The following is a 7,678-nucleotide window of genomic DNA, read 5'->3' as shown; positions in this document are numbered from 1 at the left end:
ACTTAACCCACTCTTATTGCAATCACACTAACGATTTCCTGCAGACTGTGCACGAGATGTTTATAATACTTATGTAAGACATCCGAATATACTGTATTTAACTATACAACGTAATGAAGCAGTAGACACAATTTATATCCAAGGTTGTCTTCAATATCTTTAAAAAAAAAACTTTCATAAATATTACAAATTATTTGGTTAATTTAAGTAAAGTTAATTAGTGTATTTCCCTCTCTTTCTCACTGTTTCTGCAACAAAGCAACTGAAGCCCCCAACAGTAAAGGGGTTAATATTATTACTTTCAGCCTCTTTCACATGTGCCCATTTAAAAAAGGTATGGGTTTAACAAATATACAAATATTGCTATTGTAAATTTTGCACTGCTTTACCATATGCAAGCGAACTGTGTATTGGTCAGTATTAAGTTTTCTGTTTTCTAGCACATGTATAAGTCAGCATTAAGTTTTCTGTTTCCTGACACATGTATAAGGCAGCATTAAGTTTTCTGTTTTCTAGCACATGTATAAGTCAGCATTAAGTTTTCTGTTTCCTAGCACATGTATAAGTCAGTATTAAGTTTTCTGTTTTCTATTACATGTATAAGTCAGCATTAAGTTTTCTGTTTCCTAGCACATGTATAAGTCAGCATTAAGTTTTCTGTTTTCTATTACATGTATAAGTCAGCATTAAGTTTTCTGTTTCCTAGCACATGTATAAGTCAGTATTAAGTTTTCTGTTTCCTTGCACATGTATAAGTCAGCATTAAGTTTTCTGTTTCCTTGCACATGTATAAGTCAGTATTAAGTTTTCTGTTTCCTAGCACATGTATATGTCAGTATTAAGTTTTCTGTTTTCTTGCACATGTATAAGTCAGCATTAAGTTTTCTGTTTCCTAGCACATGTATAAGTCAATATTAAGTTTTCTGTTTTCTAACACATGTATAAGTCAGCATTAAGTTTTCTGTTTCCTAACATATGTATAAGTCAGCATTAAATTTTCTGTTTCCTAGCACATGTATAAGTCAGTATTAAGTTTTTGCTGTTTTCTATCACATGTATAAGTCAGTATTAAGTTTTCTGTTTCCTAGCACATGTATAAGTCAGCATTAAATTTTCTGTTTCCTTGCACATGTATAAGTCAGCATTAAATTTTCTGTTTTCTAGCACATGTATAAGTCAGCATTACGTTTTCTGTTTCCTAGCACATGTACAAGTCAGTATTAAGTTTTTGCTGTTTTCTATCACATGTATAAGTCAGCATTAAGTTTTCTGTTTCCTAGCACATGTATAAGTCAGCATTAAATTTTCTGTTTCCTAGCACATGTATAAGTCAGTATTAAGTTTTCTGTTTTCTAGCACATGTATAAGTCAGCATTAAGGTTTCTGTTTCCTGGCATATGTATAAGGCAGCATTAAGTTTTCTGTTTTCTTGCACATGTATAAGTCAGCATTAAGTTTTCTGTTTCCTAGCACATGTATAAGTCAGTATTATGTTTTCTGTTTCCTGACACATGTATAAGTCAGCATTAAGTTTTCTGTTTCCTTGCACATGTATCAGTCAGTATTAAGTTTTCTGTTTTCTAGCACATGTATAAGTCAGCATTACGTTATCTGTTTCCTGACACATGTATAAGTCAGCATTAAGTTTTCTGTTTTCTATTACATGTATAAGTCAGTATTAAGTTTTCTGTTTCCTTGCACATGTATAAGTCAGCATTAAGTTTTCTGTTTCCTTGCACATGTATAAGTCAGCATTAAGTTTTCTGTTTCCTAGCACATGTATAAATCAATATTAAGTTTTCTGTTTTCTTGCACATGTATAAGTCAGCATTAAGTTTTCTGTTTCCCGACACATGTATCAGTCAGCATTAAGTTTTGTTTCCTAGCACATGTATAAGTCAGTATTAAGTTTTCTGTTTCCTGACACATGTATAAGTCAGCATTAAGTTTTCTATTTCCTAGCACATGTATCAGTCAGTATTAAGTTTTCTGTTTTCTAGCACATGTATAAGTCAGCATTAAGGTTTCTGTTTCCTGACATATGTATAAGGCAGCATTAAGTTTTCTGTTTTCTATTACATGAATAAGTCAGCATTAAGTTTTCTGTTTCCTAGCATATGTATAAGTCAGTATTAAGTTTTCTGTTTCCTTGCACATGTATAAGTCAGCATTAAGTTTTCTGTTTCCTTGCACATGTATAAGTCAGCATTAAGTTTTCTGTTTCCTAGCACATGTATAAGTCAGTATTGAGTTTTCTGTTTCCTAGCACATGTATAAGTCAGCATTAAGTTTTCTGTTTCTGTTTCCTAGCACATGTATAAATCAATATTAAGTTTTCTGTTTTCTAAACCATGTATAAGTCAGCATTAAGTTTTCTGTTTCCCGACACATGTATCAGTCAGCATTAAGTTTTGTTTCCTAGCACATGTATAAGTCAGCATTAAGTTTTCTGTTTCCTGACACATGTATAAGTCAGCATTAAGTTTTCTGTTTCCTGACACATGTATCAGTCAGCATTAAGTTTTCTGTTTCCTGACACATGTATAAGTCAGTATTAAATTTTTTGTTTCCTAGCACATGGATGCATTTTGAAGACAAGGATGGAGACGGATATCTACTTATCATGCAGCTATATATTTTTCCATTTCCTGTTTGAATGCTATTTAAAGTAATGTTTGAAGTTACTGACACCCCTGAAGGTCACTGTTCTTTCTAAGGTATATAGGACACGATGCAATTAAGAAAATTACGCAATGTTTTATATTTGCACATTATGCTTTCACATAGCTGAAGACTCGTTAAGAGTAAATTATACTTAATTTGTACAGGGTCTAGTCTGATTGAATATAAATTTTGAATGAACTTGAAGTAAAAATACTCACTTTCATATCTTGTCTATTGTAGCATGCAACCGTGGTTTCTCAATTTAGACTGAGCTATTTGAAAATATTGATTAGTGATGACGACGATGGTGTAGATTTATAGTGCAGATTGCCCAGTAGGGGCCTTGCTACACATGACGATGATGGTGGTCTACCCTCGGATCCCCTGGGAACTTGAAGATACGGGGATGGTTAGGTCCTTCAGAAGGTGATGGATGGGTCCATCTCCTCTTCCTCGAGTCGATCGCCCACGGATCCCCACAGTATAGTCGGGGGAAGGGCTTCTTGAAGATATATTGCTATTCTTCATCTGTGGCCGATCGACCCTTGGATCTCCCTCAGGTAAAATCGGGGAGACGGTCTTCTTGAAGACTGTGTTGAGTACGCGGCAAAGGAGGTCCGGAGTGGAGCCCTCTACTGGATCCAGTGCAAAAACCCACCATCTCTGTGCTTCAATTTGTCTAAATAATTTAGATAGTCGCATAAACTTTCTTATTTATCGGCCGAAAGCAGAAGGATAGTTGTGTGTGCAAACGTATTTATGACCGAAAGTGTTTAAAGTGTAGTTGACCAAGCTCGCACCTCCATGACTTTATGAGAAAGCCACGGAAGACGCGTTAGACAACTGTCTTTAAGAGATAATTGACCTCTAGCACCGATGCGTTATTGTATAAAGAATTACTTGATAAAGTTTAAGTGCGTGTGTGTGTGTGTGTGATTTAAGTTATAATACAGAGAGCATTATATCCTATCAAGGAACATACGCTTATTGATAATAGAGGGGGTAGGATTCTGAATCCTGTATTTAATCCAGGATATGCCTGAATATATCAAAATAAATTAATGATATACCTAAATGGGCAGTTTTAATATTAGGGACTGATAAATGTAGTGTTTGAGTGTTGGCTGTAAATTGTGTTATTTTAAGGAAAGACATGCATGTTAGTATTAACATTTTTAGTCATTCATTTATTAATTTTCTTAATTTCATATTATTATTTTTAACAAATATTTTAACAAAAATTGTATATATGAAAAGGAATTAGTTGAGGGGGTATATTATTTGGGCAAAGGTGTAAGCTAAAACTGCCATGAGTAAGTGATATGTTTATGGTATGTTTTGGTGTGTAAATTTGATTGGCGGTGGACATGTGTTGCAGACGGGAAACTACAGTTCGCAGAAGTAACTGATACCTGCAGCAGCCGTTAAAGGTTAAAAAGTATAACCGTCAGCCACCCCTGTCACCAGAGGTGTTACTTCAAGAGTGCCTGGCAGTTGTGGGTGTCGGTAAGTGATGTAGGGGTGGATGTGTATTGAGTTTGGATGTGACGCAACGTGTTCATGAGACATTTGACACCGGCCCAGGGTTAAGCCCCGAACCACTACCAGCAGACAAATTCTGACATGACACAGTGCCAGCGTCACACAAACCACTACGATGATAGAGCCAAAAGCAATTAGTTACACTTAGACATAGTTAGTATATCCTGTGGATGTGACAAAGTTTGATATTGCTGGTACGATAGTGTTAATGTTGCAGGTGGATATGGTAAGCAGAGTCTGAAGGTCAAACAGAGTGATTCCTACTGCATGAATTGTTTGTATGGGGTTTGTTCTGTTGTGGTGTGAAGTGGACATTGTAAAAGGTAATGGGCGATTGTTTCTGGGACCTGGCAGTGTGTACAATTTTTGTTTGTGTGCCTGGTGTACTGACCTAAATCTCCCAATAGATTGGTTTTTCCCACCCTCAAGCGTGTAATAATTTTGTCATCGTGTATGTTAGAGTGGTATTTGAGAGGTTTTGAGGATGGCTTGGGTTTGATTTTAGCTATGAGTTCTGCAAGTTTGGTGTTGGAGTTTAACTGTTGTTTGTACGGGAGTTGTTCGATGTGTAATGTGTATTGTACGATATCTCAAAAGCATTCGACTCAAATAGTAAAATGAACATTACATCCCTTCAAAGTATTCTCCGCGGTTTGAAATACATAATTCCAATCTCTGAATCCATTTCTGAAATGCGTCACGGTACTCTAATTTAGGTAGACCTCTGAGGTACTGACTGATGGATGAGCCAAGGGTTTGTAGGGACTTGTAACGACGACCAGATATGAACTTTTCAAGTTTTAGAAAAAGGAAAAAGTCGCTTGGAGCATGGTGGGTGTGGCAAGACGGTAACCTTCTCTGATTTCAAAAACTGCTTCACAAACTCAGATGTATGTGATGGATCATTATCATGAAGTATACGAAAATGACTAAATCCTGACACAGGGCGTCGTTTATGATAATATTATTTGAGCTTATTTAGTGTAACATCTCGGTAATACCGACCTGTAACACTTTGCCTTTCGGCACCGGAATTTTTACGGCTATGTCATCACAAGAGAAGAATATGCAATAAAGAATCTTCTTTGTGCTTTAATATGGTTCTTTTGGCAACTACAGGCCTTCTACCGTGTTTAATTAGCCATATTTTGTTTTCAATTTTTCTCACTGGTTCGAAATAGTGAACCCATGTTTCGTCACCAGTAACAATGTTTGCAAATTGTCTTTGATTGAATTTGGGAAACATTTTGAGCATTTGCTTAGCGGTTTGTACTCATACCCGTTTTTGGTCACCTGTCAATATATGCTGTATCCATCCGGCAGAAATCTTTCGTACTTTCAAAATACGCTTCAAAATGAAATGCATCCGATATAGTGATATGCCAACAGCTTTGGCAATATCACGAATCGCGTATCTGCCATCACTTTCAATTATTTCCCTGACTTTTGAGACATTTGCCTTGCCTGTTACAGTCACAGGTCGGCCAAATTTGACGGACTCTGTGCCATACAGAAATGTCTTTCTCCACCTACGAACTGTCTCATAAGATACCTTATCAGACCCATAAACTTCCCCCAATTCAGTAAAAATCTGCATTACTGAATGACCGAGTTTTGTGCGATATTTTATATAAGCTTTAATTTCTTCAATGTTCTCAAGCCGTTTCCCAACCATTTTTACAACAGTGGTCAACAACTGGTTCTATTGAAATTACAATAAGTTTAAAGGTATGTGGAGCTAAAGGCTCGTGTTTATACCGTTGGAAAGGTATTGAATAGGGCTATTCGGGAGTATCATCATCCACGAAATCGTGCAAAGAGTTATCGCGCTGTGTAACAATACACAGTACATATCGAACAGCTCTCGTAGATGCCGGTTATGGTGCGATATATGGAGCTGTAAATCTCTCTGACTTTAGTGATATGTCATATGTAACCTTGTTAAGACCTAGTGCTTGTTTGGCAGTGTTGTCAGTGCTTGCAATAATGTATTTGCAGGACTTGTTTTGCCAGAGGAAACCCTAATCCAGTACCTTATAGATAGTTGGAGTCTCCGTAGGTTAAGTGGTATTTCTCTCGATTCCAGTACGACTGTGTTTTTCTGTGCTGTTGTGAGTTCTAAGTGCAATTCGGAGGAAGTGCCAGCGAGTGGACCCTGTATAGACTCTGAAGATAGGTCTTGCAACCCGAGTTGTAAGCCTGGCAACCATGGTCAAGAGTAGATCTAAGAAGCAATTTGTAGAACATTAGAAGAGATTGTTTGTCAGCACCGAATTTTGTGCCTGAAATAGAACGCAAAAGGTTGAGTATTTTGCAACATTTAATTTTGAGTTTTTCGACGTGAGCTTTGGGTGTCATATGTTCATTGAAAATAACTCCCAGAAAGGTTACTTGTGATTCTACCTTGATGGGTGGATTTCATAGGTAGAGTTTTAGCTGGGATTTGTAGTTAATGTACGTTGGAGTAGTTTTGTCAAATAAAATTGCAACAGTTGTTGGTTGGGACAGCTTGAAACCCCACTGGATGGACCAGTTTGAAATTGAGTCCAGAGTGCTTTGCAACCTAATGTTGATGATTTTGATAGAGCGACTTGTGTGATAAATTTGCGTGTCATCTGCAAAGTGGGAGAGATCAGCCACTTGGTACGGTTGTTTTTGGTGTTGTATTGTGGATGATAAGTCATTGATCATGAGATTGAAAAGTGTAGGACTGATAACAGAACCCTGTGCTGTACCATTATCCAAGGTGTGCGAATCTGAATTTGACTGTATTTTACTGTTTTTGCGGAAAACCCTGTTGAAGCAGAGTGTGTTGCCAGTGATGTGGAACTGATGACGAAGTTTGTATATTTGATTAGCGATGTGGGTAGCGATTTGCAGTACAATGATTGGAGGCAGTGATTAGTTCCAATGATTAGCTATTTTACAACGAAACAATAAAATCACGTACAATTATAGCAAGATTTAATCTTTTAAAATTCACTCTACTTCCATTACTCAATATTGCTCAATGTTTGTCTTTGCTCAATATGCTATTTCCGAGATATCAGCTTTTTCGTGATGGAGGTACGTTCAGTATTCTGTTGACCGCTTGGGCGGGTACAATTTGTATACATAATTACATATAGTATATGTTTATATCAGCCGTTGGTATACATTAAACTGATAATATCAAGGACAATTTGTTGGAATTAGGCCATTAAATTAAATATGAAATTATTATTTATTTCTTCTTCTACAAGAGTGATACTTTGATCAAAGACAGATGGTGATTATCGATTTTTGTTTTCTCTATTCTATTATCAAATACTCATAGACTCACTGAATTTGTGCTTCCCTGCAGTTCGGATGGTTGCATGACGTCTGGCAATTATCCTTTAGGCAATATATGAACACAGCGACAAGTGTTTGTACCCACCTCGTGAATACGAAAACTTATTTTAGGTCTCTCCGTGCGTAAGAGTTCCAAAAA

This window comes from Ostrea edulis, chromosome 7 (assembly GCF_947568905.1).
Source record: "Ostrea edulis chromosome 7, xbOstEdul1.1, whole genome shotgun sequence".
In the NCBI taxonomy this organism is placed as follows: Eukaryota; Metazoa; Mollusca; class Bivalvia; order Ostreida; family Ostreidae; genus Ostrea; species Ostrea edulis.
This window is presented reverse-complemented; position numbering follows the sequence as displayed.